At 42.3% G+C, this 19,284-nt stretch overlaps 1 non-coding gene across 1 annotated transcript; it reads right to left on the minus strand.

Annotated features, from left to right (window-relative positions):
• LOC127306263 (uncharacterized) lies at window positions 1–2,792 on the minus strand. The gene is made up of 2 exons (XR_011747582.1): window positions 738–2,792; window positions 1–432 (listed from the first exon to the last, which is right to left on the minus strand). It is a non-coding gene; the product is annotated as an uncharacterized protein (transcript).
• Window positions 2,793–19,284: the final 16,492 nt, after the last annotated feature.

Here is a 19,284-nt window from a genome sequence, read left to right on the forward strand (position 1 = left end):
AGGAAATTGCTGGTGGGTATTCCCACCAGCCAAAAAAATGTTCTCAAAGCAAACAAAAACACAAGCAAACGCCTATAATTTTCACAAAGCTTTGAAAAGCACAAACAAAAGCCTATATAGGCTATATTTTCAGTTGGACACTAATTTCAGTAGAACTATAACAATTATTCCAGTACAATACATAATGCTAAAGTGCTTAAATCCATACAAATCGAAGTACAACAACAAATTTCAATGGAAAGAGGAAGTACCTCTTACAATATAACTTTGCGGGCACCCTTTTGGAAGAGATTGATGACATCCTCATCCTTCACTTGATTGAATAATTCTCTCTCAACAAATGTAACCATGCAATTGTTTAAGTAATCATCACCCATCTTGTTTCTTAGCTTATTCTTCACATAATTCATGGAGGAGAATACCCTTTCAACACTGGCAGCTGGCAAAATCAGTACCAACTTGAGAAGCTTGTAAACAATAAAGTACTGTGCATGCATATTTGTCTCCACAAGCATAACTGAAAGCTCAACTATATTCTTCAAGTTTTTGAACCTTTCATCTCTGCGCACATGAGTTATATACATGTCTAGTTGCCATGGAATTCTTGCCAATTCATCAATTGTGAAATCAGTAGCATAAAACTGTGAAGCAAGCTTGACCAACTTATTTTGATCATAAGCGGCAAATGAGCGAACGGGAGAGAATGCTGCCATGCAATTAAGTAGTTCTGTGTTTACCTCATCAAATCTGCCATTTAGTTCTTAAATTTGCCTATCAATCACACTCACAAACATATCAACATGGAAGCGATGGTAATTATCTGCACCATTAAAGAGATCACCTCTTCTAGGTCGACCAACAGGATAGTAACGAGCCTTCATATCAACAACTTTGATGTTGTGCTTTGTACAGAAAGATGTTACCTTAATGAGGAAATCATCCCATCCGGGATCAGATCTCAAGCCCGCCAAGTGATACTTCGTATTGTCAAGTAGTTGAATAGCATGAACAATATCTTGGTCTTTTGTTTGCAAAGCTCTGCTCAAGTCATCTGTGTATCCAAATATTTCTTGCAACAAGTGTGCCATGAAAACAAACTCAAATGACAAAATTGATGTCTCCACTGATAGAGCAGCTTGAGCCTCCGCACCATGGTACTCTTTTCCAATCTTCTTTAGGAATCTCTTTATTGCAGCATATAGAGAGAGGACACGGTTCACTGTCCTGAAGTGAGAGCCCCAACGTGTATCACATGGCCTTCCCAAACCCATTTCCTGATTTTGCCCAGTCCCTATTTGTACTTCTTCCAAATCCAATGCATCAATCAGTTCCTCGGCTTGAGCAATCCGAAGCATCCTCATCTTTTTGCAAGACATGCCAAGAGCAGTTAACAAGTGTGCAAGCTGCTGAAAGAACCAAGTACAATCTCCACTCTCCTTAGCAATAGCTACAAGAGTTAACTGTAGTTGATGGGAAAAGCAGTGCACATAATAGGCTGAAGGAGACTCATCCATAATTAGTTTTTTCAGACCATTGGCATTACCTTTCATGTTGCTAGCTCCGTCATATCCTTGCCCACAGGCCATGTCAAATGTCAAGTTGTACTCCATAAGCATTTCTTGAATTGCAGCTTTAAGTGACAAAGAGGTAGTGTCCTCAACAAGAGCAAGACCAAGTAATCTTACAACTTTCCTTCCTTTCTTATCAACATAGCGCAAGCAAACAGCCAACTGCTCATTCTGATACACATCACTAGATTCATCTGCAAGTATTGCAAACCGACCACCATCAAGTTCTTCAATGAGTAGTTTAGTAGTCTCCCGTGCACAACATTTGATCAACTCATGTTGTATGTCATGGTGAATCATCCTGCAATTCTGTGGAGCATTGTTGAGAACCACCTTGTTAACCTCTTCAAAATTTCCTGCAAGCCAATTTAAGAGCTCAAGGAAATTTCCTTTATTTAGTGAATCTTCACTTTCATCGTGTCCTCTAAATGCCAAGCCTTGATGCAATAGAAACCTCAAACACTTGAGTGTTCATGTCAAACGCTGCAAATACAAAGCCTTGTATTGTGAGTTGCTTGAACAAAGAGATGCTCGGATTGATGCTCTTGGAGTACAGAACATATCAAATTTCTCCTGAGCTTCAGCATGAGCACTACCAACACCTCCTTCATGTCTCACCAATCTACTTTTCATGTTCCAGTTCCTAAAACCATCCTTCACAAATGAATCTCCACCGGGACATTTTGTTTTATCCTTGAACAAATAGCAAACAAAGCAGAAGGCGGCATCCTTTTCCACACTATACTCAATCCATGGAAATTCTGCAAACCAACCATGGCAAAAGCGGCGATCTTTTCCACTCTTTACTGTGACAAAAAACTTGTGATTCTTTGGTTGGCATGGCCCCATCTCAATGTATCTCCTTCTTACTCTATCTTGATCATTGACAGCATATCTTGATATGGGAATCCGCTTGCCAGGGTCATGTTTGAGGGCCTGCAAATCTGCATGTGTTGCTTCATCGTCTTCATCGGTTGACAAATCATCTTCCACGATTGGGGCTGTGTTTCCGACGCTATTGTCCGGTTCACGTTCTTCATCTGGTGTTTGCACTAGCGCCAACTGAAGATTGTTCTGAACCTCATCATGAGAAGCACTTGATTCAACAACAATCTGATTTGGTGTGGATGTTTCATCTATCTTCTTTGCTTTTGAAGCTTTATTCCACATTGCATATATGCTGCTTCCAGCAAGCCCAGCATCATTCTTTTTCTTCATCTACATACCAACCGAAACAATGAAAAATTTGAGATGTGAACAAATGGCCTACTCTGATTTTCAATCTACTAATTTTAGTGCTAGTTTAGTAATCTACAGCTCTTCTAAATGCCTAAAATACCAATTTGGTGCAAGTAATTTCGAATTTAGTAGACAACTATAAACATCTAAATCCTAAATCGAAATGGGGAAGAGGCAGGAGAGGAGAGGATTCGTAGTTTCGTACCTGTGAGGGCGCGAGGCGTGGCCTGGCCGGCGTGGCCGCAGGCCGCAGGTCGCCGGAGAGGCGGTCGCCGCCGGTCTCCGCCCGTCGCCCTGCCCAGCCGCCGGTCGCTAGGGTTGGCTCTGCCGTGCGGTCTGGGTCTCGTGCAGTCGTGCGGGTCTGGGTAACGATACGCCGATACCGAGGCTGGGCAACGAGGCGAGGGAGAGCCTGGGGCGATCGCTCGCTGGAGGAGTCTATGGGCTGTCGCCTGTCAGCCTTGGCTGCTTGGGCCTAGTAAAAAATTTTTTTGGGCCGAATTATAATGGTATGCCTGGGCATACAGGGGCATACCCCTGGCGCCGCCCATGTCTCATCCGTATCAATAAAAACTGCACACACAAAAAAGTTTGGAGTTATAATATAAATATACTAAACACGTGATAGTTAGATTTAAACTATTTAAGTAAAAATAATTTTGGGTCCCAACATGAGACTCTGCTGGCTCTAATCAGCCAATCAAATTGTTATGCAGTGTTACTAAATACAATCTCTATTTGACATAGGCATCCCCAATGGGTCTGCCAAAGATAGTACCCGGGATTTATTGAAGGCCCACGACCCGAAGGATAAGAAGAATTCGGAAGCCCAACTTGATAGTTAAGGAAAGCTAGAGTTGTATTAGGAGAGAACATTTGAAATATTACGGGAGGAGTTAGAAACCTTCCCGGACTCTGTAACTTGTACATCACGAATCTCTCGGCTCCACCTCCTATATAAGGGGGAGTCGAGGGACAAAGAAAGCATCGATTCATTGTCTCACAAACCCTAGTTTTCATATCGTCGAGCACTTTTCGGTTGAAACCTTCGAGATCTACTTGCCCTCTACTTCTAACTAAACCCTAATCTACAACCCGTAGACATTGACAAGTTAATCCCTTGTCACTATTAGTATAAGATAAGAGTTAAAGTTAACTATGTGAAACCGATAGAAAAACTAAAAATGTATAGCAAAATATAGATCAAGTTATACACAATAACATATGGATCAAGCTATATACAACAACCGAGCCGTTCATCTATATACGCTTACATACAGATCAAACTATACACAATATATGACATATACACATGATGTAGCATTTTAGATCTAACAATCTAATCCTAGCATACACATAACATATAGATCAACGTAGATTACACGTCAAAAAACCAAGCACCCAACCCTAGCAATATTCTATTGAATCTAACCTTGCTAACTTTGTTAATGAGAAAAAAACCAACTCACCGATCCTAAAACAATATTATAATGGATCTGGTCTTGTTAAATGTGTTACGCATTAGATCAGTAGTATACTTAAATAAAAATGCATGAGAAAAAGGTGTGCCTCTAGGCAGGAGTCTCGTGTAGATGTTCGAGCTAGCGAGGGCGAGCCGGCTTGATATACGTTATCGATGTTTGACCGAGCGGTTCAGCCGGAGCAAATGACGAAGAAGCTGACAACAAGGCAGGGCTCCAGGGCTCCAGAAGCTAGCTAGCTTCCGCCTCACTGACCAGATGACTCCGGGGGAGCAAGGTCTATAATGCGTCTTCCTAAATTTGGAATAGTGGCTGTCGTGGAGTGAGTTCGAGCATGGACCCTGCTGATCCTTATATATCTCAAAAGTAAGGTAGGGTTGGGTTTCTTGGGCTCATATAGGTCAATCTGCACACACGCTTTACTCTCAGTAAACAGTATGTGTTGCAGGTGCATCGCACATGGTTAATGTGAGGGAGGCCGTATATATGCATAACATCAAACACGAGTGATTTATACCGGCACCTCCACCAACATCACAAATAAGTTACTTGTTGACACATATGTGTTACATCAGTACCTTCAGTCTTTGTCTTTCTCTAGGCAACTATTTGAGCATGAAAGGGAGCAAATTAGTTGCACAACGAGGCACATATTTCATCTTGAAGAAGAGTTATAATATACTAGATGAATACCCCGCGCGTTGCGGCGGAAATATCTTTTGGAACTCTTGTGTTAATGAAAGTGTATAAGATGCATGACACACAAAGTTGTGAGCAGGAATATGCAAGATTCAATTGGTCCATAGTTTTCTCATTAACAAATAAAGAGTTGTTCATTTATCTTCAAAGTATATAAATATAAACTACAAATAAATTTAATTTGTTGAGTATCCATAAAAGAACAAATTCATCACATATTCTAACCAAGCGGATTATACAAAATTCAGATGTCCCCGATAGTTTATAGCTACATTGCTCTTTTACTTTGACATATGCATGTCACTGAAAAATACTTATAATCTGTGTAATGTGAAATTATATCGAACTTTTCATGTGTCGGAAGTACAAAAGCTTTATGATCTTTTGTAAACAGTAAAGAATCAACTATCAGATAATTAGTAGGTATGAACAGACGATTTTTTTTGTTAAAACAGAAGCGCTGGCCAGATTTGCTTGATTTGATGGAAAATGAATATCTAACTTTCCATCTTTTGACTAATAGTGTATTGTATGGGAGGCAAAAGCCATCAAACTGCTCAACCATGGCCAGAACAGCGGTAGTAGAACCTCTGAATCATGCATGTGTTGAGATGAGCCATGTGAAGTTATTTCTCATGGACCTCGTTCAATTCCAACATTACAAATTATTAGCACTACAGTATATATTTTTTTCCACTAAAAGTAGCAAACAACAAACATACTGATTTTAGCATAAAGATGTTGTAGATGAATTTTCTGCACAAAGAATATGTAAAAAATACTGGAAGTACGGATGAATATTTTTCTGAATAAAAAAAATCTGAATACAGGGCATCGACACAGATCATTCATTCCAAATAGGTGACGGCTAGCTGGTTACAGATTCCAGATCAAGCGGAATATTGATGAACAACGACAGTGGTGTCTGATTGGATAAAATAAAAGGAATGAACGATGACACCACAGCTATTGCTGAACATAAGCATATCTGAAAACCGGTGAAATATAACCCAAAAGAAACCGATATGCATGGTAGTACGTATGATTCACAGACCATTAGCTTTTCATGCACACTGAAAATAACAACAGCGAGCGGTTCTACGAAAGTCGATTTTGGACTCCAAAATTTTAAACGTAACCTATCCTTTGAATAAGAGCGATATGGAGAACCAATACTATAGGGGCACCGCACCTAGCATGTGACAGGTGGAGAGAAAAGATGTTGCCAAGCTCAAATCCTTGTAGATAAATCTGCTAGGTGCAGGTTCCTGCACTTGCAAACTGCTTGCTGGTATCAATTAGTACTAATACAAAGTAAATATAATACCTAATTGTCGCAGATTCGTATTGTTTATACACATCAGAATCTACAACAATTAATATCGAACAAAGATAGTATTTTTAAATTAATTTTCCTTCAAATAGGTAAAAGAGATTACCTTAAAAAGCAATAGCATGAACTGCACAGGGCTCCAACCATCGAGCATATACCATCCATGAGAACACATATCTCATCTGGAAGACAAATTTCGGCCGAATAAAGCACACTGAACATACGCGCGCAACATATATATTTTTAATATTGTTCATTTGTACATGCTTGCAAGTAAAGTGAAGTTGGCGAAAGATGTTCGCATCCCTATGGAACATGAAAGTGGTGAAACTTTTTCGAAATAGAGTACAACGTGACTTGTCTAGTAGTTCTAGCGGATTGAATCGTATGCTGAAAACATTTGTCTGAACCTTGATAATCCATTATCTCGCTTGCCGGACGGTCATAATCTGAAATACAATATTGGGCAAAAGCGAAGAGTTGAGACTGCAGAAGGTTGCGAGGAGGCAAGAGATAACTCACCGTTCATCGTGTTTGACGACGCGCCATGAATGCTCATCCAAACAATGGGTGCCATGCTGTGATTTGGAGGTTGCTAGGATTGTGTGGACTCGCACCAGGAGCATGCTGGTTAAAATGGGAAGGACGACTACATGGCCCTATATATGTAACGGAAAGGAAACTGAACGCATGAACAAATAAGAAAGGAATGAGGTTGCTGATGTGGCATACCTTGTGAAGTGGACCAATTAGAGTCTTGGTGATGTGTATAGGTTGCATGTTGAGAGAAATTATTTAGTGGGTTGCTCCAATTTAGTTATTATAGATTAGGGCTTAGACCGGAAGGGAGCCAATCTAAAATGGTTGTACTTCCTCTTAAAAAATACCGGTGTTAAGTTCACATTATATACATATATAGGGCCTAATAAAACCATTAATCACTATACTAAACCTCTTCCTCGTTGCCGAAGGAGACGTCAATGACGCCAACACCGTTGCCGGTGTATGATGACTCTCGATCATATAAAGCTACGCCCTCTCCGGAGCCTGATGCCTAGGCATCATCAACAAACTATCCGCTATAGCCTGATGCTTCTCCGTCCCTAGGGGCCCTGCGGCTTGCCAAATCCTAACTAGATTAGGCATACCTGCAGGAGAAAGACATAGTTTTTTTCACGGAGGAGAAATAGTTTGGCGCCGCCATTAGAGGACGGCAGTTCTATGGTGAGATTCAGCGACCAAGACGAAGCGCTATGCTGGTACATCGGCCCTTTCTCCCGTGGCTAACTTGGGTTTTTTTTTTCCTTTTATAAGCTTGAGTCTTTTTTACGTTAGCTGTATGAAGCCACAATCGGAACCAAAAGCTATATGAAGCGACTAAACATTACTCAGGTTGATTAAAAAACTAGGATAAAGCCGATGGTCTCTTGTTTTAATATTTCACTAAAAATTGACTCATTTTTTCTTTCTGTATTTTGTAACGCATTTTGCTTTTCTATTACGCCTTAATTTTCCGGATCATTGGCATACTAAAACTGCAAGGCCATATAAATGTATCCCATCATTCTTTTTTTGTGTGAATCAATGTATCCCATCATCCTCACGCAACCACATGGACAAGCAAGAAGCTCCATCGTCAGGAAGAGGTCGCAGTGTGCCCACGTGCCCTATGATGATAGGGTTCTAGGCACAATGGACATGATAATCAATAATAATGGTGCTTACATACAATGATCACCAACTTCACGATATGTATACATAATTTGGTATCAAAATTGCGTTTTTACAAAATTTACGAGTATTTTTAGATGCACTTTTGGAATTTATTGGCAGGACTTCTTATATACTAGGACCCCGAAATTTAGATATATAATTAATTATTTTCATGCCAATAGGGCCCAGATTTTAGTTCCGCCCCAGGCCCTTGAAACCTCAGGATCGGCCCTGGCGTGGTCATCCACAGCTACGCAAGCTACTTGGTGGGAAACTGTGTAACACCCACTGCAGGGACGACGTTCTTACCTTTCTTAGCAAGTAGCCATGCATGCAGCCAGTTTTCGTGGAGAGTCTCAAAGGACACCACACGGTGCTCAACTTCTTTCTTATGTCGAGCCGATACAATGGACTCCACCACCACCATTTGCTCCTCCAAGTCCTCCTCCTACATCTCGGCCAGCTCCTCCTCCTCTTGAACGTTCTCCTCCTACTCTGAGTGTGCTCTACCTCCAATTCAGATCCCATGAGATCGGTGATGCTTCCCCAACACTGTTGTGCTGTGAGGAATGCTCCTCCTCTGCATCTGACGGTGCTAGGTCAATGCAACCTAGGGATTCGCAAGGAAGCATGGTGCAGATGCAGGGAGGCCGCCAGGGGAAAGAGTGATCGGTAGATTTTATAGGCGAAGATGTAAACAATGTGAAGATTTTGAGTTCACATTTTGAACAAAAATGGTGAACTTGCATACAAACAGTCTGAACAAGTGAAAATGGTTCTGCTATGAATTGTACGAACAACCAAAAAGTGGGTGTAAGAACATATGTTGATTGATTAATCGAACACTTGAGAGATCCAGCAGCAATGGAAACCCCCAAAATAGCATTGCCTTGATCATAATCGTTCCAACTTGTTACTAGGCTTAGGCAGAAACATACTCCTCTCATCCCACCCGCACCACGGGGAGGCGGAGATACCATTCCGGAGTCGTGCCTACTGACGAGGATGGAGGCGTGGGTATTGCTGCTGCTGCTGCTCGAGGACGGCTGATACGTCTCAAACGTATCTATAATTTCTTATGTTCCATGCTAGTTTTATGACAATACTCACATGTTTCATACACACTTTCCGGCACTAACCTATTAACAAGATGCCGAAGCGCCAGTTTCTGTTTTGTGCTGTTTTTGGTTTCAGAAATCCTACACAGGAAATATTCTCGGAATTGGACGAAAGAAAAGCCCAGGGTCTTATTTTTCCACGGAGCTTCCAGAAGACCGAAGGAGATACGAAGTGGGGCCACGAGGCACCGACACCATAGGGCGGCGCGGCCAAAGAGGGGCCTGCGCCGGCCTATGGTGTGGGGCCCCCGTGCCTCCCCCGACTCTGCCCTTCCGCCTACTTATAGTCTCCGTCGCGAAAACCCTATGACCGAGAGCCACGATACGAGAAATGTTCCAGAGACGCCGCCGCCGCCAATCCCATCTCGGGGGATTCAGGAGATCGCCTCCGGCACCCTGCCGGAGAGGGGAATCATCACCCGGAGGACTCTACATCACCATGATCGCCTCCGGACTGATGTGTGAGTAGTTCATCCTTGGACTATGGGTCCATAGCAGTAGCTAGATGGTTGTCTTCTCCTCATTGTGCTATCATGTTAGATCTTGTGAGCTGCCTATCATGATCAAGATCGTCTATTTGTAATGCTACATGTTGTGTTTGTTGGGATCCGATGAATATGGAATATTATGCCAAGCTGATTATCAATCTATCATATATGTGTTGTTTATGATCTTGCATTCTCTCTGTTGCTAGTAGAGGCTCTGGCCAAGTTGATACTTGTAACTCCAAGAGGGAGTATTTATGCTCGATAGTGGGTTCATGCCTCCATTGAATCTGGGACAGTGACAGAAAGTTCTAAGGTTGTGGATGTGCTGTTGCCACTAGGGATAAAACATTAATGCTTTGTCTAAGGATATTTGTGTTGATTACATTACGCACCATACTTAATGCAATTGTCTGTTGTTTGCAACTTAATACTGGAAGGGGTGCGGATGCTAACCCGAAGGTGGACTTTTTAGGCATAGATGCATGCTGGATAGCGGTCTATGTAATTTGTCGTAATGCCCTAAGTAAATCTCATATTAGTCATCATGATATGTATGTGCATTGTTATGTCCTCTCTATTTGTCAATTGCCCAACTGTAATTTGTTCACCCAACATGCTATTTCTTATTGGAGAGACACCACTAGTGAACTGTGGACCCCGGTCCATTCTTTTACATCTGAATACAATCTACTGCAATCATTGTTCTCTGTTGTTCATTGCAAACAAACATCATTTTCCACACCATACATTTAAGCCTTTGTTTACAGCAAACCGGTGAGATTGACAACCTCACTGTTAAGTTGGGGCAAAGTATTTTGATTGTGTTGTGCAGGTTCCACGTTGGCGCCGGAATCCCTGGTGTTGCGCCGCACTACACTCCTCCACCAACAACCTTCACGTGGCCTTCATCTCCTACTGGTTCGATAACCTTGGTTTCTTACTGAGGGAAAACTTGCTGCTGTACGCATCACACCTTCCTCTTGGGGTTCCCAACGGACGTGTGCTTCACACGTTATCAAGCTCTTTTTATGGCGCCCTTGCCGGGGAGATCAAGACACGCTGCAAGGGGAGTCTCCCACATCCAATCTCTTTACTTTGTTTATTGTCTTGCTTTACTTTATTTTATTTACTGCTTTGTTTGCTTTCTCTATATCAAAAAACACAAAAAAATTAGTTACTTGCTTTACCTTATTTACTATCTTGTTTGCGTTCTCTATATCAAAAACATAAAAAAATTAGTTACTTGCATTTACTTTATTTACCTTTTGTTTATTTCATCATTCTTCCTCCTAAGTTCACTCTGAAAGATATACCAGTAGGGCATGGGTCTATCATGGGAAGAGATAATATAGAAGAATTTTTCACTCATGTTAGTACAGTTGAAGATTTTGAAGATAGACACTTGGTAGAACTTGCCCCTACTTATGAAATTGCTACTGCTTTTTTAGCACTACAAGAAAAGTTGCCATGGCCGACAAAGTTGAAGTCGCGCCGTGGTTGCTGGTGTACCATGGCCGACGATTTTGGGTCCCTCCGTGGTGCATGTCAAAACTTTTTTTTTCTCGTTTTTGAGGCCACCTAGCCCGACGAAAGCGGCCAAAACGTCGCGTATGGTGGCCCGGGACGTGGTGCATCTCGAAATCTCGGGTTCGTCGGCCGAGTCAACGCAAATCCGCACCGCCGAGGGATGTAGGGCCCAGATGGCAGCCTCTCTGGCATTGTTTTTTTTCTAGATCGCGCCATCTCGTTCAACGTTCTCCGATCGAGCCGTTTACGATGCAGGATCATGGGTCCCGCATGTCATCCTCTATGAACAAAAATTCTTTCTATTCTTGGATTTTTTTTGACCCCCTGATTTCTGGCTACTTCCTTTTTCTTTTGATCCCTTGCCGCCTTGGAAACGTTGAGACCGCTGCTGCTAAATGGGACCCGCATGTCATCCTCTATGTGCAATCAACTTTCTTTTCTTGGAGTTTTTTTGGCACCTCATATTTGGTCACTTGCCTTTTTTTTCGATCCCCTGCCGCCTCTCAAACGGTGATACCGCTGCTGCTAAATGGGACCCGCATGTCATCCTCTATGTGCAATCAACTTTCTTTTCTTGGAGTTTTTTTTGGCACCTCATATTTGGTCACTTGCCTTTTTCTTTCGATCCCCTGCCGCCTCTCAAACGGTGATACCGCTGCTGCTAAATGGGACCCGCATGTCATCCTCTATGGACTATAAAACTTTCTTTTCTTGAATTATTTTTGGCTCCTGATATTTGGTCACTTGCCTTTTTCTTTCGATCCCCTGCCGCCTCTCAAACAGTGAGACCGCTGCAGCTAAATGGGACCCGCATGTCATCCTCTATGAGCAATCAACTTTCTTTTCTTGGAGTTTTTTTTGGCACCTCATATTTGGTCACTTGCCTTTTTCTTTCGATCTCATGCCACGTTTGAAACGTTGAGGAACCTGTTGGCTCATGGGACCCGCATGTCATCCTCTATGTGCTATAAAAGTTTCCTTTGTTGGATTTTTTTTCACCCTCTGATTTTTGGCTTGCCTTTTTCTTTTGATCCCCTGCCCCCTTTGAAACGTTGAGTAAGCTGTTGGCTCAAGGGACCCGCATGTCATCCTCTATGTCCATCAACTTTCTTTTCTTGGATTTTTTTTCACCCCCTAATTACTAGCTACTTTCTTTTTCTTTTGATCTCAAGCCGCATTATAAACATTGAGACCGCTACTGCAAAATGGGACCCACATGTCATCCTCTATGTACAATAAATCTTGGATTATTTTTGGCTCCTGATATTTGGTCACTTGCCTTTTTCTTTCGATCTCATGCCACCTTTGAAACGTTGAGTAAGCTGCTGGCTCATGGGTCCCGCATGTCATCCTCTACGAACAATAAAAGTTTCCTTTCTTGGAGTTATTTTTGACCCCTAATTTCTGGCTATTTGCCTTTTTCTTTTGATCCCCTGCCCCCTTTGAAACGATGAGGACGATGTTGGCAGGTCGGTCCCACATGTCATCCTCTATGAACAATAAAAGTTTCCTTTGGTGGATTTATTTTTGACCCCTAATTAATTTCTGGCTATTTCCTTTTTTTTCTTTTGATCCCCTGCCGCCTTGGAATTGTTGAGAATGCTGCTGCCTCATTTTTCTTTTGGTCCTGTGCCGCCTTGGAAACGTTGAGACCGCTGCTACAAAATGGGACCCGCATGTCATCCTCTATGTACAATAAAGTTTCTTTTCTTGGATTATTTTTGGCTCCTGATATTATGTCACTTGGCTTTTTCTTTCGATCTCATGCCGACTTTGAAACGTTGAGGATGTTGCTGCCTCATGGGTCCCGCATGTCATCCTCTCAGAACGATAAATGTTTTCTTTTCTTGTATTTTTTTACCAACTGATTTTTGGCTTTTTTTATTTTCGATCCCCTGCCACCTTTGAAACGTTGACGACGCTGCTGGCTCATGGGTCCCCGATGTCAGCCTCCCCGTACAAGAAACATGTGATATTTTATTTTGCAGACAATAAACGTTGTATTTCGCTCTGAGCTATTGCAAACGGATAAATTAAATCTTTATATCTACATAAACAAACTTATATGTTGAATCTCCTTGTTTTTGTTTTTGCGAAGCATAGGACTTTCCTGTTTTTTTTTTGAGAAAAATCCGACCTTTACTGTTTTGGAGTGGGCTGAAATTGTACGAGTCAAAAGGCCTAGCAGGATAGTTCGAAGGCCCAGATGTCCAGATACAGCCCAATTGAAATCTTTCTTTTCTTGGATTTTTTTTCACACCCTGATTTCTGGCTACTTCATTTTTCTTTCGGTCCTGTGCCGCCTTGGAAGAGTTGAGACCGCTGCTACAAAATGGGACCCGCATGTCATCCTCTATGTACAATAAAGTTTCTTTTCTTGGATTATTTTTGGCTCCTGATATTATGTCACTTGCCTTTTTCTTTCAATCTCATGCCGACTTTGAAACGTTGAGGAAGCTGCTGGCTTATGGGTCCCGCATGTCATCCTCTATGAACAATAAAAGTTTCCTTTGTTGGATTTATTTTTTCCCCTAATTTCTGGCTATTTGCCTTTTTCTTTTGATCCCCTGCCCCCTTTGAAACGATGACGACGCAGCTGGCAAGTCGGTCCCACATGTCATCCTCTATGAACAATAAAAGTTTCCTTTGATGGATTTATTTTTGACCCTAATTAATTTCTGGCTATTTCCTTTTTTCTTTTGATCCCCTGCCGCCTTGAAATAGTTGAGGATGCTGCTGCCTCATGGGTCCCGCATGTCATCCTCTCAGAAAGGTAAATGTTTCTTTTCTTGAATTTGTTTACCAACTGATTTTTGGCTTATTTTTTTCTTTCGATCTCCTGCCACCTTTAAAACGTTGACGACGCTGCTGGCTCATGGGTCCCCAATGTCAGCCTCCCCATACTGCAAATCCTCTTTCTGCAAAGGTTGTATTTCTAGATAGATAAGGTGGATTCGAATCTTCCATGGTTCAGGCAGCTCAGGTAAGCCTTCTTGCACTGATTAATGGAAGTAGTGTATAGCAAGGTCAAGACATGTGGCTCGGTGTAATGAATCTATTTGAATCATGTTGTGGGTTCAATCTGATAGTTCTCTAACAGGTCAGCCAAAATAGAAATTAAGTTTTTTTCTAAAACGGAAATGCAAATTAAGATGAACACAAACATTAGTTATCATAATAGCTGATCATACATACATACTTGCTAAGAGCAAAAGCTTGCCAGAGTTTTACCACCCATACAATTAATTAGCAGTTCAGATAAGATAACCTTATATAAGTATAACTACAAATGTATTTGCTAAGGGCTCATGGGGCAACAGAACTAGACAACCGCGAACTTTATGACTAGCATGTCACAGCGGCATCGAAAGATCTTGACCTTCAACTTTGATCCAATGCGAAGTTTGGCACCGTCAATGAACTTTTTCCACCTGGAAGTAACAGCCAAGCGGCCATCTGTGGGACTGACGGAGTACCGTCCCTCCACGGTGAGACCTTCACTCTCCATGACGAGGGATATCTTGCCCCTTCGGCCAGCATTGAGATCCTTGGAGATACTTTTAGGCAATTTCTGATTCAAAGCAAGAGATACCACCAAAAATTAGTCAATGGCACCAATGCACTGAACCATGTGAGACTTTGAGCAGAGAAGACATCAAGATAAGAGCAGTTATGTTGTCATATACTCACGAACATAGCCTTCAGATGCGTCCTGGTCACCACACGGGTGGCCACAGCAATGAGCTGAGACCTTGGTGATCTGGCTGGGGCAGGTGCAGGAGCCTGGGCTGGTACACGAGCTGGTGCTGATGCAGGAGACTGCTGGGCAGGTGCAATAACGGTGCCTCTAGAGGAACCGGTGCTGATGCAGGAGACTGTTGGGCAGGTGCAGTAAACGGTGCGGCTAGAGGAACCAGTGCTGATGCAGGAGCCTGCTGGGCAGGTGTAGTATATGGGGCCTCTACAGGAACCAATGCTGATGTAGGGGACTGCTGGGTAGATGCAGTAAACGGAGCTGGTACAGGAACCGGTGCTGATGCAGGAGAGTGGGAAGCCGGTGCCGGTGCTGGTGTGGTTGCCCTTTGTGACATCCGCTCATGTTCCATCAGGGGATCTGCAGCTTTGATCATGTTAAACCCAGCAAGCTAGAACAGAGGGAATGGTTTAGAACAACTGCTCAGAACAGTTATCAAAAGATATGAGTAGAAAAAAGTTACATATTATATATTTGGAAGTGTCTCCAACTCTGTAAGCAGTTACGTATATCTGCCCGTTTGAGTTTCTGATCCTCAGCTCGTCGCCCTTCTTCAGACCGTAGTCAAAAGCAAACTTTCTCCAATCATGTCCATACAAATATGTGATGGCCTGCGTCTTGTAGACATACACCTCATAGACCGTGTAGGTGTTCATCAATTTGCCATTGCCATGCATAGTGAAAGACCCTTCATGCGGACACATCTGGTTAATCATTGGACGAAGTTCACAAGGTACGGTCTGCATGTGAAAATTGATACAAATGTAAGAAGCAGGAAGACTAAAAACAAGACTTTACTATATGCCAATTCATGCTAAACCACTGACAATACATACCTGTAACTCTGTGAAGGAGCTACTAGAAAGGTAGATAGAGCCATAGGAGGTGTTATATGCGGGGGATGTACATGGGCCCGCCATATTCCCGCAAGCTCGGCATCGGGATGGTGAAGGAAACATGGGAGGTACTACTGGTGCGTAGCGCTGAATGTAAGTGGAAGAATTAGGTTGTGTAAAGTGCATAGTTCAGAGCAATGCAAATGTTGACAAGCGAGTGCATAACACTATGTTACAAACTGAACAGTGAAAAATTAGTGTATGATGAATATAAGCATGCTAATTTGGTGTTTCCGAATTCCAAAAAGCATTAGACAGAGCCGGTGATAATATCAGACATAAATCATGGCATGTATATGTGGCTTAAGAAAATATACCCGAACCCTTGGATGGTTACGGCCCGGCTGGTCCTTGGACTTGAGCTTATATAAGCATCCAGAAGGTGGGGCTGACAGTAACTTGGTGGCAGCCTCTGCAGATGCCTCATCAGCAGCAGTTGCAATCCTTTTGACCAATGAAGGGTTAGCAGTTTCAGTCTGCATATGAAAATTGAAGAGCAACGAGACATCAGATGATATATAAAATGAATCTATGAGACAACGATGCATATAGTGCTGGATGTAAGTGTAAGAATAGGTGTGTGTGTTTCTGAACTATTGGTAAGCATTAGACAAAGCCGGCAATAAACAGACAAAAATCAAATCATGTATGAGGATTAAGAAAATATACCGCTTCTTGAAAAGGGTACCACCCAGCTGGCCCGTGGCCTTGTGCTTGAGGAGGTTTTCAGAAGATGGTGGTGGCACCATCGTCTTCACAACAGCCTCATCAGGATCATTTTTATCCATTTGAGTAGAGGCACAGAAGTTTCATCCTGCATATGAATAGCAACAGAACTCATCATTGATATTTAATAAATCTATGAGATAGACTGATGCAAATAGTGCGGGTGTAAGTGGAAGAATAGGGTTGTGCATAGAGAACAGTTGACAACAATGCAAATGATTACAAAAGAAGCCAATGGAAATCAACAGTTTATATACTGGATGAGACAGACTGAAAAGTGAAAAATTAGTGTATGATGATTGTAAGCAAACGCAGTGTTTCCGAACTTTTGGTAAGCATTAGACAAAGCCAACAGTAATTAAACAGATAATAATGAAATCATGTATGTGGATTAAGAAAATATACCAGATTCATTAAAAGGTCACCACCAACTGGCCCATGGCCTCGTGCTTGTAGAGGTTTTCGGAAGATGGTGCCGGCACCATCGTCCTCACAGCAGCCTCATTAGCCTCATTTTGCATCTACTTGAGTAAAGGCGCAGCAGTTTCAGCCTGCATAAGAATGGGAACAGATCTCAGCAGTGATATTGAATGACTACGAGACAGATGATGCATATAGTCTTTGGATGTAAGTGGAAGGGTATGGCCGTGTATGGACAACAGTTCACAACAATGCAAGGGTGTGTTCGGTTACGAAACGGCGTGGAATGGAATGGAATGGTTCCATTTCAGAGGAATGGAATGGTTAAATTTTTGTTCGGTTGGGATAAATGGAGAGCAGAAGAGATCGAGGTTAAACTAACCATTTGTCTCAAAATTGTAATTAACAATTGCAAATGACATTTTAATCTCAAAGTCATAATTAACAGCGCCTAATGGTGCTCTTTTAATCTAAAAATCGTAATTAACATCATTTTTTGTTGGGTTAGGGGAACTGGAGTAGATGAACATTACTGTATGATGATTGTAAGCAAACGAATTTGGTGTTTCTAAACTTTTGGCTTCGAGATCTTATGGGTTTCAACTCTAGCCTACCCCAACTTGTTTGGGACTGAAAGGCTTGGTTGTTGTTGTTGTTGTTGTAAACTTTAGGCAAGCATAGAAAAAACCGACAATAAACAGAGAAAAATCAAGGCATGTTTTGTGGATTAAGAAAATATACCATATTCATTAAAAGATCACCACCCAGCTGGCGCGTGGCCTTGTGCTTGTAGAGGCATTTAGAAGATGGGGGCGGCATCAACATCTTGGCAGCTTTGATCACCGCAGTTTTGATCTTCCTTTTGAGTAAAGGCCCTAAAGTTTCGATCTGCATATGAATAGCAAAACAAAAGGCAGACCTCGGCGGTGATATTGAATTACTGTATGAGATAGACTGATGCATATAGTGGATGCTCTTAGCCTTTTGCAGCGTGAACACTAGCTATGGACAGACAAAAAACTAGTTAACTCAGCTTTGTCTAGATATGAATGTACTACCACCATTCAAAAGCTTAAGCCTTTATTTATTTTTGAGAAATCAAAACAAGCAAAGTTTGACCAAAATTTTAGAACATTCTATCAACAAATATAATACTGTGTAGATACCGTAGGAAAATATATTTTATTATCTATTTAATGATATTAATTTTGTATTTTGCATGTTACTGATTTTTGGTAAAAGCTTAGTCAAACATGGTATAGTTTGACTTTCTAAAAATAATATAAGCCCAAAGCTTTGGGATGGAGGCAGTAGTATCTAGAGCTAAAACACATCTAGATACATCTGTATCTGAGATAGTTGAGTCAATTAATTTGGATGCGAGGGAGTATCGCATTCAGACTACATCATGGTAAGTTGGTTAAAAAAATTACCCCTGGGCGGTCCCTGCCCAGCTCGGTAGTGGCATTTCGCTTCTTGTGCTGCAGATCGGGCCATGCTCCTGCAGCAGGTGGGGCGCTATTCTCGTTCCCCATAGCCTCAGCACAGAACCTGGAGGTACCAACCTGATACAGAGAATATAGAGCATGGTGTCACAGAGGCTTTACGCACAAACACCTGAAGACATGTGCTACTTTAAGCATATTCCAGAACAGGAACAGATTGAGGATGCAGAGAGACACTTAAAAGGTAAAGAGTGGATAAGCAAACGGAGTACCTGCTTCGCGGGGCTGGGGACGCAGCTCAGGCTCAGCCAAGTGCCCACATGCGTGGTGGCCTTACGCTCCATTGCCCCCACCGCCGAGGTCTTACCTTTCCTGTACAAGCTGACAAAAGATACAGTGAGGATCAGCAGAAACTACAAAGGTTGCAAATGTCGACAAATAAAGGAAGAACACCCCAATCCAAGCAAAGGTAGCCCCCGCCCCCACCCCCAACAATCACTCCCAGCTCGAGGGTGACCAGAAAGACACCCCTTCGCCCAGAATAGGAAAGAGATGCGCAAGATATCGAGGAGAGGAAAAAAGAACCGATCTCGAGAAAGGAAAGAACATTACTAGTCCTACCTAATCCGCTTGGTCTAGATGCAGCTTGCCCCTCCAAGCTGGATGCCTGGACGGTGGAGGCGAAAGGAGGGGATCGAGCTAGCGGCTTGCATCCGTCGGCAATCGGCACTCGATCGGGAGAGAAGGGGTGCTACATAAAGGGGAGGGGTAACATATTTTATTACACAGTGAACTTACTGATGTGACTAGTCATTACATGTCTCACTGAAACTAGGGCCCATAGCGTGGCACCCCAAATTCACTTGAAGCTACCCGG

This window comes from Lolium perenne, chromosome 6, assembly GCF_019359855.2.
Source record: "Lolium perenne isolate Kyuss_39 chromosome 6, Kyuss_2.0, whole genome shotgun sequence".
NCBI classification, from domain to species: Eukaryota; Viridiplantae; Streptophyta; class Magnoliopsida; order Poales; family Poaceae; genus Lolium; species Lolium perenne.